The sequence below is a fragment of the Pygoscelis adeliae genome, unplaced genomic scaffold (assembly GCF_000699105.1).
Source record: "Pygoscelis adeliae isolate BGI_AS28 unplaced genomic scaffold, ASM69910v1 Scaffold318, whole genome shotgun sequence".
NCBI lineage: Eukaryota > Metazoa > Chordata > Aves > Sphenisciformes > Spheniscidae > Pygoscelis > Pygoscelis adeliae.
In genome coordinates this window covers 2,683,864-2,700,650 of record NW_008825430.1, presented here as the reverse complement: position 1 = coordinate 2,700,650, position 16,787 = coordinate 2,683,864, and the positions used below count along the sequence as shown (strand labels likewise).

General features: G+C 37.6%; 1 pseudogene; it reads right to left on the bottom strand.

Annotated features, from left to right (window-relative positions):
* Positions 1 to 1,780: 1,780 nt before the first annotated feature.
* On the bottom strand, positions 1,781 to 16,679 carry LOC103922790 (annotated as a pseudogene).
* Positions 16,680 to 16,787: the final 108 nt, after the last annotated feature.

Sequence of the window (16,787 nt, the reverse complement as noted above, 5' to 3'; positions counted from 1 at the left end):
AAAAAACCCAAAATTAAATATGTCAAATTCCCCAGTGACTTCTCACAACCTTTACTGCTTAGTAGGAATACAGACCACAGTGTAGCATCTGAACGTTGTTAAAAGATGCAGACCACACAAAGAGTTCAACAATACTTTCTTGGGAGAAAATATTATTGCTCCCAGTACTAGTCTCTGTGACCATATGTGTTGGTGGTTTAAGGAAATGTTTTTCCCTCTTTAGGAAAAAACTAGATCATTTCATTAATCCAAGATAATATGATATTTTACTTGGAGACATATTTTGTCATCACTTGTACAATGTTTTGTTAAATATACCCAAGTAAGCTCTGAGCAAATCAATGTACGGAATTAATTTCTCCTATCAAGACAAAGCCCAACTTAGAAAGATATCACAATCTTGCTCTTGGACCTCACAGGAGTTTAATTTTCAGTCGGATTATCATTTTAGGAAGTTTTTAATAAAAACTTTAAAACTTGTATACAGATTGCCCAACATTAGTCAAAGAAAATAGATCTTCAAACAAGGATGATACTTTGGACAAAACTCTAAGTCAGTGACTCTGGGGAGGAAGCAAGTAAGGAAGGTCTTTCAGATGCTGTACAAAGCTTGGTTATGGAACAGTTCATTAAGTGAAATAGACTTACTTCTCTTTTTTCTTCCTTTAAAATCAACTTTCTGTACCACCAAAAATTGCTTTCCTTGAACTAATAGATATTTCTACTGTTACTCATTTACCTCGAACAGGAGCTTTGAAGGTAGCGAACCCTTGAAAAGGTGTGCTATACGTATCCTTTTCTGTCATTATTTGCATTATTCTTTTTTTCATTCTATCATTATTTTTAAAAGCAGTTAATACAAAAAGCATAACAATCTTGTTTATGAGAAAAATATTATTCAACATAATCAAAACCTTGCTATATGATTCATTTTCCATTTCATACATGTATTTCAAGACAGATAATGACATCTGGAGTTATACAGTATATACAGGCCCTGATCCAAAAGCTTTTGAGAACAGTCTATGTTAATTGGCCCTGGATTGGATCCCTAACCTATACCATATTGGCTCTTTATTTCATACATAATTAATATCAGAAGAAGTTTCCTGGTAACAAAAGGTATACAATGATTCACCAAGGATCCTGAAAAGTTAAATTTTTAGCCTTTCATTCAACTGGAAAGCAACATGATATGTTAGCAACCCTGATTTACCACTGCCTGCTGCTTTTCAGTGTTAATCCACACTACCTTTCAGGAGCTCATTTTATTTTTACATAATTATTCCTAGCATGGCTCATCATTTAAAAGCCAAACTGGCAACAAGAAATATAGATAAATTAATTCCCTTGTACCTTTTATATAAATTCCAGCTGCAGTCATCGTTTTCCTAGATAGTAAGAGTATAGCCCTTCCTGTTCTTGTGCCTTTTTTTTTTTTTTAAGTAGAAAGGGGTACTGTTCTTGGGAAAGGTTATTGAAATAACACTTTACCCCTTCCTGTTGCAGAATAAAACGATTGTTATGATGGAATTCCTATTGTATCTTGCTTTTCATTATATTATGGAGTGGCCCTTCAGGCAAAGTTCTGTCATGGTTACTCATTTGTCCTTCTGAAATTAGTGGGATTACTCACATGAGTAAATAGAATGGGATTTGGCCTTTACCTTATATTGATTATGATAACCCATGGTCTGTAACATAGCACCGACCATTGAATTCAGTCAGTTGTAAAAGCCATCTTTGTGTTCTTACTGTGCCAAAATTGGCCTGATATATTTCAGATGTAATACACTTGACACTGGAGGGGGAAAAGAAAAACAAACCAAAAACCTCAAAAAACCACACACACACAAAAAGCCCAGAAAACACATATTAAAACAAGAAAACCTACCTAAATCCTACACTACGTTCCTTAAAAGCTGAACATGAATATGCTTCTCTTTACAAACACTTTCTTAGCCAAACAGTAACTCCACTCTGCCAATATTTAAATGTTTAGCATGACTGTACTTTGGTTTAATGCTACGTGCAGGCAAATATGGATTCCTGTCAATCTTCAACTCACCACGACTACAGAAATTAAGCCTTCCTCTTTACTCTATCCAAAACAAACAACTGAAAAAGAATCAGTCTATCTTAAGAGACATCTTGCATATAGAAAATTGCAGCCAACATACAAGTAATACCAGTTTTCACAGATCTTAAGGCTGCCTCCTGATTTAACTATATATCTAGTTCTTTTTCTCCTCCCAGAATAAGGGGCCAAAGGATGTAGGAAGGTATGAGGGCTACTGCTATTACAACAGAGACTACACAGGATATAGCCTAATGATGTCATATCAGGGTTGAAATACGTTTCATACTCTGAGGCTGCTTGTTTCAATAGAAAACCACTGTATCTTTATAAGCAACAATGCTCTACCTCTCCTGACCTTGGCACAAAGACATAGTAAGTGTCATCAAACCATTTGGACTTTGAAGTACTTGCACTACTTGAAGTCCTTTAGAGTATCACACACAGCTCACCTATTCCTACTTGTCAGCACCTTTGTTCAATACATACTGATTTGAGTCCATAAACTATCTAGCACTTGAAGTCATATTGCTTAAGGCACAGTTCAGTAGGTCAGGAGATGGGCTGATTCTCAGTAACACATTCTTTAAAAACACAAGTTTAAAGTACAACGGTAATTTTACAGTACCAAAATTTTTATAAATCTTTTTGCCCCACATTTTAGGTCTTGAAACATGCAAGAAATTCCCCTCACCACATTATCATGTAGACATTGAATGATAATGTTTCCTTGGAATGACTAAACTCACTAAGAAAATACCTGCTTTCATGCAACGTATTTTATGTTTTTATGAAAAAATGTTTCAGTGGTGTTGAAACTCACCTTCATTACCAAAATTCCTCTAATGACATGATCAATGGTCCCATAATCTAAATCGTTCTTTTGTTCAAAGTGAGAATATTCTTTCTCAGGAGAAACAGCTTTAATAATTTCAAGATGTTATTGGAATAAAGGCTACTGGCTTGAGTAGCCATTCTACTTGGCAAGTCCTTGTAACCAGTGTTCACCACACCCTGATGAGAAAGAAAAATAAATAGTTGTCAAAGCTTTCATGTATTGGAAACTTTTCACATGTTCTCCACAGATCTGATGCCCGTTTTATACATGCTAGTAAATCAAATTTGCATATTACTGCAGACATGAGTTACTAAAGCTTTCTTTTACAAGTTAAGGATTCTGTTTAAAACTCATAGCTTACTCTGATGCATGACCAAAGAAAGTCAGCAATTTTGTCAGGAAGCCAGAGACTAAATGAGCTGGGAGGCCAGTCAGGGAACTGGTTACAAAACCATATGGTGCTTATTTTTGAGAGTAAGAAATCAACTACTTCTTCAAATTCAAAAACACCTCATGATTGTCTGATAAGAATCACATTGCACAATGTGTTTCACAGATTAATTGCACTCCAGTCAATCCCAAGGAAGAAGATAGAGATACCTTCAAAACTTGAGTTCTTTGCAAGTACATCTGAATTAAGATCATGTTTCTTTAACATCCCTTCATAGTATTATGAATGCAGAACATTCAGAAAACCACGAAAGAATTCTAATGCCATGCTCTGAAAACAACTTATATTGAATTCTGATCTTGAACACTGTACCCTAAATTACTGTTTCTTTCTTTCATTGCATCACTCCAGGATAGCCATCTGGACATTGCAGTTGCCAGTTCATCCCATATGCAGCCACACATGTTAGCCTCAATACACATCCTGGAGTAAGTCATGATGTGCTAGTCAAGTATGGCAGCCACAGAAGGAGTCAATACAACGTAAAATTGAAATACGTTTAGCTGGACTGTTCCGTTCACCTAGCTTTCCAGAACAGGCCAATGCATACCTCTACTACCTGGAGGATAAGTATTCTGCTATTGCTTTATAGTCCACTTCCCAAGCTGGCTCCTGATGAGAGACTTTTCCTCCTTAGGTAAATTCCCACATACTGAAATGATAACATTTTTAATTGCCCCAAATAATGGGTCTTTACAAAGGAAAGCAAATGACATGGTACTAGAAAGAGGGGAAAAATACAGCATTATAGTTATTACTGAAGAGAGTAAGGTAGAGAATAGTAGGTGTATAGAAGATTTTTCTCATACAGAATAGTATTTGAAGTGTTTTCACACTACAGGACTCTCACAACTTGGATCAGTTTTTCACTGTGTAAGCTGGGCATTTAAATTGATAGATTGAACAAACCTTTGAGCCCCACAGCATACGTGCAGGCCTTCTGTGTGCCTAAAGCCCACAGCTACACCAACACAAACCTAGTGCAACATGGGACATGCAGTCTAGGTAGCATACGTGGGGAGGAGAGGCAACCAATATCCAGACTGTTGATTATATGTGACATTAGGTCAGCTCAGGCACATAAAACCTGACCCAGAACAAAATACTTGGAAATGGTTCAATAACGGGAGTATTTAAATTTGCAAGATCTACATGAAATCTAAGTATTTCAATTCATATATTCAACAGAAAATTAGCAGATACATTTCTTCCCCCCAGAGAAAAAGGCATAACTGGACTTTTCCCGTTAAGAGAAGATGATGATAGCAAACTCCTGCTCAGCTCTGCTAAACATAGAGTTGGGAATTATGCAAACTTGACTACCTTTAATCAGGCCCCAACATTACAAATTTAAAGCAGTTTTGACAACCAATTTAGCACAAAGCTGGAGATGCAAAAAAACCAGGAGAAAAAGCTAGGCCCTCCTAGAAGACCATCAGTGTAGGTCAGCAAGTCTATGAACACTTGACATCATCAGTTTTATCACATTTGTCATTCTCCAAGTTTTAACTGCTAGAACCAGATCATTACAGAAAAATAATCTTCCATTCAAAAAGAAAAATCTCCTTGTGACTAAAGAAGTAAGTTGGAAACGTGACCCCTGAAGAAATAATGAAAGAAAGAGTTTAAGATTGATTACATCTTCACACATTTTGAAAATGGTCTCCCATCTTCTTAGGTATATCACCACTTAGGACTGCACTGTTCTGAAAAAAAAAAAAAAAAAACAACAACAAAAAACAACTGGTAAAACTTGAACTGTTTCGACAACACTAACATATGCTCTGGCTGCAGACAAATAACTGCACCTTTATATCATCTTACCAGTATACACTGCATGACTTGACTTTTCCAGATCACACCTGAACTTAGTCTTCATTGAAAAAACAGTAGTCCTCTGAATGGTAATCTGTTAAAATCTACCATTCATATTGTAGAACAGTGACACAGAACACTTAATATTGAAATTAAACAAATCTCTAAATTGATTTTTCTTTTTCTATATTGGAATTGGACACTAAATATCCTTGTTAATAAAGCTCAAGGGATGAATTTAAGGGTATTTATGGATATCACTGTTAAAAATGATGTTACCATGCTTATAAAAGTCACAATGCATAAAACATTCAAAGATGTTGTCTGGATAATAAAAGATGGTGTCTGGATAATATTCCAATTTGTGGTTTCATTACTTATGAAAGACTCTACTTTATTACCCCACAACGCATTGGTAAGAATTCCATGACAGACTTGCAGTGGCTTCAAGGAAAGGCAGTCTCTATTACTATAACATCTATTACTTTTTCATTTATTAGAGCAACGCTGACATTATTTGTATTTTCTCTGCACATCAGTTATTTCTAAATGCTGATAGATCTACACACCTTATAAATGTAAAATTCTGCAGGATTTCTACTTTACCTCCAGCCTCATCTCCAGAATTACTGATCGTTCTTTCATTGACTCCATCATACACTTAGTGATTAGCATTGGAGCCTTCTTCCCCAATTTCATGTTTAAGAAAGTAAACCAAACAAGTTTAATAATTCTTACTAGAAATCAAGAGGGTAATTGGGGAGATATGTAATACACATGGGTGCTTTCAGAAGTAAATATAAAATATTAATCACATTGAGTCTGAATTGAAAATTACTAGGAAATCATTAGCAAAGATAAGGAAATACTCTACACCATTGAATAAAAATGAAATAAAACCTAATCCTGAAGCCCTCACTCATTAATAGTTTTTACTACGTATCTAGATACACGCATATTTCACTAAGCATGTTATACTAATAAGGACGTATGTTTAGGCTCTGTGATAGTTATAAGTTGTATCTTACCTGGAATAAGAGCTGTACTAATATCAATATCCACTTCTTTACATTCTTTGGCAAATAATACCAGGTTTGCTTCAATATATTCTTCGGACATTTCTTTTGCATAGCCTCCAACACCCTTTCCTGTTTCAGCAGCTATCTCCTCCTAGAGATTCTGCTCCAAGGAACGTAAGCTGTTCCAGTGCTGGAGGCCCAAGCAAAAATAATGGAGATGACAGATAAAGGATTACATTTTTCTTCTATTTTTATAAAAATAGTCATTGCTGTGTTAACAGAGGCAAGACAACAGTAGGTAACAGTCTCTCATCATAACTAGATCTGTTAAAAGGGACAAGAGTCAGCTTTTAATAAGCACTAGGCAAATCAGGCTGTGCCACCTTATTTATCAGCTTTACCTCAGCAACTTCTAAACTTTTTTTTATTTTGAACAAAAATTTCAAAGATAAACTGATTGCTAAAATTAGTTTCATACATGTGAAAATACTTACCTGGGTGTTTATTTTACTAAAGAAAAACTGAAGTTACCTTGTCCAAACTAAAAAAAAAGCTGGTTTTGCTAAGTAGTCACTGCTCAAAGACTCTGTGCCTAACACACATTTAGGCATACAATTTAATAATTTCATTAGAAAAACCTACCTGCCTTCTTAAGTAATGAGAGTTGCTGTTCCCTTGGATAAACTGCTTATGATAAGTTCTACAGCAATAAAATGGCATATTTTCTCTGTTGTGGGCTAAAGTATATTATAATCTATAAGGATTACTAAAGAGTTTTTGTAGTACTTTCATTTTTTGCTGTAGATACTGCGGTAGTTAGTCCGTAATAATTCTATTATATTCATTAACGATGTATGTTTAGAATTGCAGTACTACTCATCACTGCTACAATACCAAGGTCCCAACTCCATCTCATACATGCAGAGGAACAGCTGTTCTTGTGCAGATTCCCATTTTATTTTGATGGGGGCCAGGTGAACAGTCCCCAGACTTCGACACAGAATCGGAGCCCAATCACATCTACATAACTGCCTGAATAAAACGGGGAAAAAGAAAAAGGGCATTTCCTGATCACAAGTAAATAGATTCCCAAAGGATGTGAGAGGAACCACAGAAGTTCAGTTGCCTGGGACACAAACTTGACTATTCAAATAGAAAGGAACTGTAGTTAATGGATTACACTGGCAGGGGAATGGACTGAATGACATACCAGGGTTTTCTATCCAAAATTATTATGGTTTGTTTTCTAGTTTTTGAAAGTTTGTATATGAAGCAATTTGACTGGCAGGACTATAGCAGAATTTGACACCAGGATCTATAGCAGAATGCCAGCTAGAAACCTGGGGAGGAATAACGCCATGTACCAATACAGGCTTGGGACCAGTGACTGGAAAGCAGCTTTGCAGAAAAAGACCAGGGGTCTTTGTGCACACCACATTGACCATGAGCCAGCAATGTGCCCTTGTGGCAAAGGCGGCCACCAGCATCCTGGACATAAATTGCAGTGTTAACACATGAGCACACAATTAGTTTACCCATGAACACCCAATTATTACATGCGTGAGCACCTAATCAGTTCATGTGCGAGTGCTGTAGTGGGCATAAATTGCAAGGTTTGGTGGCAGGGGCTGCAGAGGAGCCTGAGCAGGAGAAGACCGCGAACTGCCCTGCGCCATCCAGTTCCAGCTGGCTCTGAAACCCACGTCAACACCCTCTCACACACCAAAAGCTGCCAGAGCAGCACATGGCACCCCTCCTCACACATGTGAGTAGTAGCTGCTAGGGCAGGAGATGTGAAGAGATATATAAAGAGACACATGGAGTGCTGAGGAGACAGGCACCTGGTGAGACGCTTGGAAGCGGGCATTCCATACCAAAGGGAATTCCACACCAGGGATGACCCCGGCCCAGGGATGACCCACACTGGGGCAGGGGCAGCCGTGAGGGGTGGGTCAGAAACAGTTGCACACAACCCCACACTCAAAGGAATTGGGATGGACCAAGTGTAACATGCAGGGAAAATGAGAAGAGTTGAGACTAGGAAGAGGGGAGGAAGATGATGATGTTTTGCTTAAGTTGGGCTTGGGAAGTAGGGAAGCATATTTAAGTGTTTTTTTGAATTACATTCTCTTTTTCTGAATACTCAAAACAGTAACGTGAAGTTGGTGTTAATTAGCAATAAATTGAGTAAAAATTCTGCAAGTTATGACTCTTTTGCCTGTGACAGAGAAACCTGGTAGATTGTTTTCAAAGAACATCCTTCAGTGCAAAGGAAAGCAGAACTTTGACCAGAATATTTTATAAAATGTTAAGCAGTGTTCTAGATTCTAAGCCATATTTTCTTACTCTACCTGGTATCGAATCCCCTGACAGTAACTCCCATTGCTTTGGCAGCTCCTGCTGCAGCCAGCCTAGCAACGCCACCACCAATTATCAGCATCTAGAGAGATCAAACAGATAGTAAAGCGCATTCTATGTTCACTTATTCCATCACATGCTGTGTCTGCAGTATGCCTTATCTTCAAAAGCACTTGAACTTTAAAGAGCATCAGAGGCTAAAATCTATAAGTACTTCAGAGAAGTAAAAAAAAAAATCTTATCTCAACAATGTAACATAGTTAAACAGCTGGTTTAGGCTATAAGAGCAGGTGGTCATCTGTACAAAAGGTGCCATATGTAGAAAATAAGACAGAAATAAGTTTGAAAAACATTAAGTTAAAACATGACTAGGGCCACTTTTTCTGTTCCACTGGACATAGACCTTAACTCAAACTTTAATAACAAAGGATGCTAACCCTATTTGTCCAGCTATGCAAATGTTTTCCTTTACTATAGCTCTTCTCAGATATGAATTCCGACAGGTATGCTGAAATGGGTATCAGAAGTTCAGTTTCAGAATGAAAAAATAGACTGTTTTAAGATCCTTAAAGAAAAACAAACAGTGAGTGTCCTTCTGAGGTATGATGTGATTTAAGGTATTTTTACACTTAAAATAATTGCAATCGATCAAGCATTTGCCAAAAATAAATGAAAAACCCAAGGCAGAACTAAAACATACATAATACATTCACCTACAAAGTTCAATTGCCCTTGGCTGTACTCAAGGCAGGTGAGAACAGACAGGAGAAGTCCTTGATGTTAGTGTCCTGCCAAGCAGAAGCAGATCTAGTACAACATCCTTTTTGGGACCATGCTGTGAACAATCCTGACGCCCTGGAGAAGTCTTAAAAGGTTCTGCTCAAGAAAATTTTGCATTCAGAAATGCTCAAATGCAGTTAAATCAACTTTTACAGGATGGCTCAAATGTCTAAAGCCAGTACCATCCAGCAAACCCAAATAAAGTCACAAGAAATCAAACGCTAGTAGTTATCTCTTAGAATGGTCATGTGGGAGAGCTGAACTGCCTTGTTTCACTAGTAGTCTAGCATTCCAGTGCAAAATTTTACTCTGTAAATATCAGTTGTAGCAACTGTACTTCCACAGGAGAAACTTGTCCTGCTGCCATTATCTGACCAGTAAAATCCCTGCCAAAAGGATTAGATGCCAGCACTACTAATTTGTACCTATAACATGTAAACAGATAGCATTACAGATAGGTAGTGACACCCTCAGATGAGAAAACATTCAAGTATCCATGCCAAAAATACGACGTGAAATATCACACTCCCTAGAGTTCAGATGTCAGTATACAAATTACAGAAGCGGAGCCCAAACCTCTTGAGACAAATCAATTAGATAATTAATAGAAGCCTCATAACAACAACAATAGCACAATGGACATCTTAAAGCAATAAGTTTTGAAACAATACATTCAAATGTCATTCCAATTTACATCAGTGGCTTGAAAGTTAAGTGTCTGATGGAGGACAAATGCTGGGAAAAGAATGCATACCAAAGGTGGTGACTCATAGCATAACGTGCTTCTTGCAACTGCAATATTTGAATTATTTATTTTTAATTCTGTGGATCAGCTGACATGCCTATACTTGACTGTCATCCCACTTGCACAGAATGTGGACAGTGCACAGGGCTGCTGACAGCTATTCCAGGAATTTACAGCACAGATTCCCTTGCTAAAGTAACAAGTTGATGATTATATAAACTTTACATGAACTGGAAAATAGGGCAAACCTTTCAGTTACCTTCAAAAAGGAAGTACGTTTGAAACATAAGCTGCATTCATAGTTACGTGCTGCTTAAGCGTTCCTGTACAACTTGTCTCTCCCAATAAGCTACTGCTCAAAAAACTTTTCTTGTTCTTTGTTCAGAGAACAGGAGGTGGCCCAGAAAACATTTACAAAAACGCTGTCTTGCATCAAGATTTTGTAGCTATATGGACCACACTAGAATAAAGAATATACCTTTGTTACAGCAGGCTTTTGTTAGCAACATCTAATACTTGTGGAGTTTTTGGTGGGTAGGGTTTTTTTGGTTTTTTTTGTTTTTTTTTTTTTACTTATTGGAGAATTAAGGACATAATCACTGATTTCTTCAAAAGTGCTGCAGGTATGCCATAATTTGAAGGGGGGTCGCTGTTGTTTTGGGCTTGTTTTGTTAAAGAACGATTTCCAGGCCAGTTAACTATGGGTTTCTTAGTGCTTTATAGTATTTGGCCAAAAAGGCCAAGCAACTTCAAGATTTTTCTTAGAAAAACTAACACTTGGAAAACTCTTTTCCCATCTTTATAGTTTTCTTACTTAAAGCCTTTTTCTCCCTCTTTCAAAGTTTAAAATAAAACTAAGCTGGGCATGGAGTAAAATCCTTTTTATCCTAAAAGGGTGACAGATATAAAACCAGTTTAACATCAGTGATCTAAATGCTGGGGCAGGGTGCACCCAGTGCAACTCTCCTGATTCCTTGGATACAGACAGCAGAGAAGTTGGTCCATTGTCAGTACTCCAGGGTAAGACAGGCAGTCATTCTCGGAATTCCTATACAACTCTGCAAAATTAGTATTTTGTAGCTAACGGTGAGTGATAATTTTTCCTACTGAAGTTAATGGCAAAATTTCTACTGGCTTCACCGAAGTGAAATTTCACCCAGTGGAAGGAAATAAAAGACTGGCAAAAAAATGAGAATTGCTAATGCCCTCACTCAACTTGGGTAAGACAGTCATTGTATACACATGCTTTCTGTATTAGTTGAAAAGCTGTTTTTCTTCTGTGGGTACCATCTGCTTCATTGTCATAGCCATACAATCCTGAGGTAATAATTTATTTTGGTCTACAGGCAAATAAAAGGATAAATGTTAGAAACAAATATTTTAAGAGAAGTTGGTATTTAATGTTAGAACATTGGAGGGAAATCAGAGAGTTTGACACTAGGTTAATTAGATTTAAATAGCTTCAGAGAGAAAGAGAGAGAATGTGCAACAGGAAAATACCATTCATCTTTGTAGCCAGATTGCTTAAGTTTACCAGAGCTGTCATCAAGACCTTTCAGAGACTAGTTTCATGATTTTGTTTATGGTTCTGTAAAGAGAAACAATATTGACTGCTGACATTATCATGGCTTGTAATTTTTTCCCCCCTTAACTTCACTGAGGCTGACTACATGAAGTGATTTGTTTAGCTTCACCTCCTTCTGCAACAACAGGGAAAAATACCTCTTTTTAATAAGATAAGAAGATGCAACTGAAGGGCCCAACCTAAGCCAGGAGGTCCAGTCTCCTTCAATTGCAAACACCACACAATCCCCATCATAAAAATAATTTGCCTTTGGAAATAGGTAAGCAGGAAATGTTTCCTATTAAAGGTAATCTGAAGTGTGAGGTCATAGTCGTAATTTCCTTACAGAGATACAAATGAAGGAGCAAATCTACTGAACCAAACTGTTATGCTGTGGATGAAGGCCTTTCTTCATATCTGATCCAGTTCAAACCTTACTGAAATCAGATTAAAAACTGCACCAGGTTGGAAAGAAAAGCAGACCTTTTTTCTTTCCCCCACAGGTACAGGACAAGGTCTTGTTTTGTGTTCCTAGAGATGTGGGAAGGCTATATATATATATACACATTCATCACAAGAAAGCCTGTCATTTAGGTTATCATTTGCATAGAGATGCATCAGACACCTATTAGGTCTCTAGAAGTTTTACTTTGTTCTTCAGCCCAGATGTGATACAGTTAAAGGATTTTTCTAGCTCTCCAATACTGTTACTGCTGATGGCACTGAACTAACATCACTTTCCTCTGGGGGAAAAAAATTTGCTAATCCCCACTTGCTGTCAGCTAACTCCCAGCTTGTCTTCATCAACACACCTTACTGCCCACCAACTTATCTCACCTAGCTTTTTTCATTCTCAAATATGGACAGAAAGTGAGAAGATAATTTCTGGCTTGTGTAATATGCTTCAGTTTAGTCTGACTACACAAGTCTGGTTTGAAAACACCAGGGAATGAAAATGCCACATCAAAGCTCTCCAAATACCAGCATATATGAGTTTTTAGTTCTCTCTTTTCCTTCTTTAGTAATCATTACTGAATCCTATTCTGCAGATTCTTTGCTATTGAGAGAGTAACAGGGCCATAAACTCACCCTTTTCCTATGCTGTAATGTTTGTTAGTGGATAGTTTGCTCATCTCTGACTATCTCAGTTTACATAGCCAGACACTAATTCAGATCATACTGGCATTAACTGCTTACTTCTGCACAGTTTTGTTCATTAGCTACTTCTTTGTGTTTTCCCTCAAAGACATAAAAGACCCTGATAATTTATACTTTGCAAGTAAGAATAATAAAAAATTTTAGTCCAAAGGGTCTGGAAAGACTAAAGCAGTAGCAGAATCCCCCCCTTGGTTTTTTTTAAATCATAACCCGGGGTTTCTCAGTTATTTAGCTTTCACTTGCTCCCGCCATACCAATCAGTTAACTCATCCTAGACACGCTTACTGCCAGAAGGGAAGACATGGAGAAATTTGAACACTGGTATTTTATAAGATATTTAATAGGTGTATTAAAAGGTCCATGGACTGTATGGATTCAGAAGGTATGGAAATAAGAAATACTAGGAGATGGACCTCTCTACTGGGTCAATCTTATTCCAGGAGGGAATTGTTTACAGGACACTTAGATATCTGAGTCCTGGACAGGGTTTGCAGGAATAAAAATCCCAGGAAAGAGTTGTTTTTCTTGTCTTCTGCATATAGGATGTTAACAGCTAAGCAGGAGTGGCTCAGGGATGGGCCCAAACATCCTTCTTGCTGTTAAAGAGCATTTAGCTTTTTTGGCTATACAGAGAACAGAAAAGGAATACATAAAATTGAAACATAAAATTACTTTTCTACAGTATGTTAAGCATGATGTGGAAAACAGAGGACTACATTCACTCTGTACCTCCACAGTGGAATGCTGTGATATGAAAAACTTTTCAGATTATTTCTAATAAAACATGAGTGGCAAGGCAGCAAGTAGCAGGGAAAATGCCTTGTTCAATGAAGCACTTATGTGTTTGGTATCTTTACCAAATTGATTCTGCTGGCAATGAACTGGTTCAAATTTTAAACCATTTCAATATGTAGCCTATGTACATAAATAATTGGTTGAGTGTTTAAACTAGTTGTTTGTGTGTTATTGTTTTTTTTTTTAACGAGTTCCTTATAGAAATCTAAATGGCTTTGAAATCAGTTCAATTTCTGAATTGTTTCAAGATGTGTCTTATACTGAATGACGACTGGTCTTGACTGTTTGGCCAGTAATGCACTGTGATACTACATGGGGAACCAGAGTTCAAAATTAGCAGGGAGAAGTTTGCACTTTTAGTTGTCAGAGGCTGCAAGTTTAGGAAGGGTAACGGATTCTTTTAACCAGTTCATACTGTTTATTTACTATCAAAATAAACACAGCTACTTCAAAGACAGTATTATAGGTTCCGCTCCAAGCTGAAGACAATCCTGTTTGCATGTTGTGATCAGTTCACACTTCCCTTTGCAAACAATCTTATATTACACTCCTACTAATATTTCTTGGACTCGATGATCTTAGAGGTCTCTTCCAACCTTAATGGTTCTATGATACTTATGTGAGAGATTATCATGGAAAAATAATAAAAAGTGGTATGTTAAAGCTATGCCAAATGTAAGGCACATTTATAATGCTGTCAATGGAATTTCTTACCATATGTCTCAATGGATTTACTAAAATGAGTTTTGTTCTATACCTATAGTAGCTATCATTCTTAGAGAGAACACATATACTATATTTTACAAAAAGAAAGAGTGATGCATAAGCAGCAGAAAAAAGAAAACATGACACATGAGCCCTAAAAAAACAGTTCAACCTTTTGGTAAAGTGGTCAAAACCATGTCTTTAGGACTGCTTGTGTAAAGCAGAAGCCAGAAAACGGGAGTATTCCTAAAGCTCAAATTACTCTAGTTTCTAAATTGACAATCACATTTAGCTGACACAGATTAGGTTAATTCAGTTTTTTTCACTCCCTCCTTTGGGTTGTGCTGGGTGCCCCAAGTGGTGAAGAAAACCATCCTTTGCTAGCTCTGTTTTTGCTTCATGTAGACAATATTTCAGCTGGCTCCTCCTCTCCCAGTGCCCATCTGGAAAGCCAGTTCTCAAAACTGCCAGCATTGCTTTAATCTCCCTTCTGAGATAATTCTACCTGTGTGGTAAAGCCCACAGCAGGACAAACAATAATCTGGTGTGATCTGGCATGCAAGAATAACAGTAGTGCACCAATGTCATTGTCTGGTAGTACTCTGCAGATGTTGGCCATGATGCTAAGGGCATCATATCCTTGAGCAACTTAGTCCATTGCTAGAGCTGTAGCTTTGCATTCAGCAAGTTTGTCAGGAGGACTGGGTTCTGAGCTGGATAAATAAGGCTGACAAGTGTTTCATTTTTCTTGAGCAAAGTTGCTTCATGCACTCCTAGATCCTCGTTTAAGCTTGGGCACAATACATATCATGCTTGTTTAATTAAACACAATACTAATAATAATTTAAGCTAGTATAATTTAAGATTCAGCTTTAAGTAATCATATAGAATCTTTCCCCTTGTGCTGCCCTCTACTATGCTCTCAATATGTTCACTATACTAAGTACAGATGTAACAGATCCTGGCACAGGACTGAGGCTCTAGGACCAGCAATAGTACTGCCCTGGTTTCGGCAGGGATAGAGTTAATTTCCTTCCTAGTAGCTGGTACAGTGCTGTGTTTTGGATTTAGGATGAGAACAACGTTGATAACGCACCAATGTTTTAGTTGTTGCTAGGTAATGCTTACACTAGCCAAGGACTTTTTAGTTTTCCATGCTCTACCGACTGAGCAGGCTGCAGGTGCACAAGAAGCTGGGGGGGGGCACAGCCAAACTGGCCAAAGAAACATTCCGTACCATGGGACATCATGCTCAGTACAGAAACTGGGGGAAAGCTGGCCGGGGGGGCCGCTGCTCGGGGACTGGCTGGGCATCGGTCGGCGGGTGGTGAGCAATTGCACTGTACATCACTTGCTTTGTGTATTATTATTATCATATTATTATCATTTTATTTCAATTATTAAACTGTTTTTATCTCAACCCACGAGTTTCTCACTTGTGCTTTTCCAATTCTCTCCCCCATCCCACCAGGGGATGGGGGAGTGAGCGAGCAGCTGCGTGGTTGCCGACTGAGGTTAAACCACGACAAGTACACAAAAGTAAACTAAATTCATTTGCTTTAAGTGACCAGAATTCCACCAGTCAGGCAGGTGACTCATCTGGCTAAAGGTTACACATGCTAAAAGATCACTAATAGAATGGTCTGTGAGATACGTAAAACAAGATCTCTAACACAAAAGAAATTTAATAGAAATCTACAGTGCTGGCATACAAAATATCCATTCCTTTCCTGCAAATGTATGAAGCTACATCCGCTCAAATGATTTCATACTATAGGTAATTCAACTTATGTGGTACAAATATGAAAAGAAACTTTGGGTCTTCAGAATAAATATGGTTACATTATTCACATCAAATGAAAAACCTTTAAAAACAATATCTGAACCAAATATAGATTTCATAACATTAATTACTGCTCAAGCTTCTTTGCTTTTTTAACAGCTTTATGTTCCACTTACACTTTTAATCTTTGTTTTACCAAGGACTGGACACCAGTAGGAGAGTCCGCAACCCACTTCTCACCTTTACGTTTCTTTGGTAACTCCCATAACCAGCTCCTTATAGCGAACACCTATAAAATAAAAGATACAACTAAATACAAAGACTTTCCCCCCCTAGTTTGTATGAACTTAGTTTTTAGTTAATTCCAAAGACACAGGTTGCATTTCAACATCCAATGGATGTCAGCGGACACGGTTTATCTAATCCCCTTATGAAGTTTGAAAATTCCATCCATATATCAAATCCGGTAAATTTTTATGCACATAAGTCATCCTTAAAGAAGTATAATCACTGGCTGACCTTAGTGGGATGGTTAGCGTGAGAGAAGGTGGCAGGATTGGGCCCCAAGTTTTCATAAATAACACAGACCATCTCCAGATGAACATTCCACTGTTAGTTTTTATAGTGTGTCTTCCACAGCCAGCCCACATGGTCTCACACACACATTCATAGATGCCAAAACAATAACAAATTAAAGTT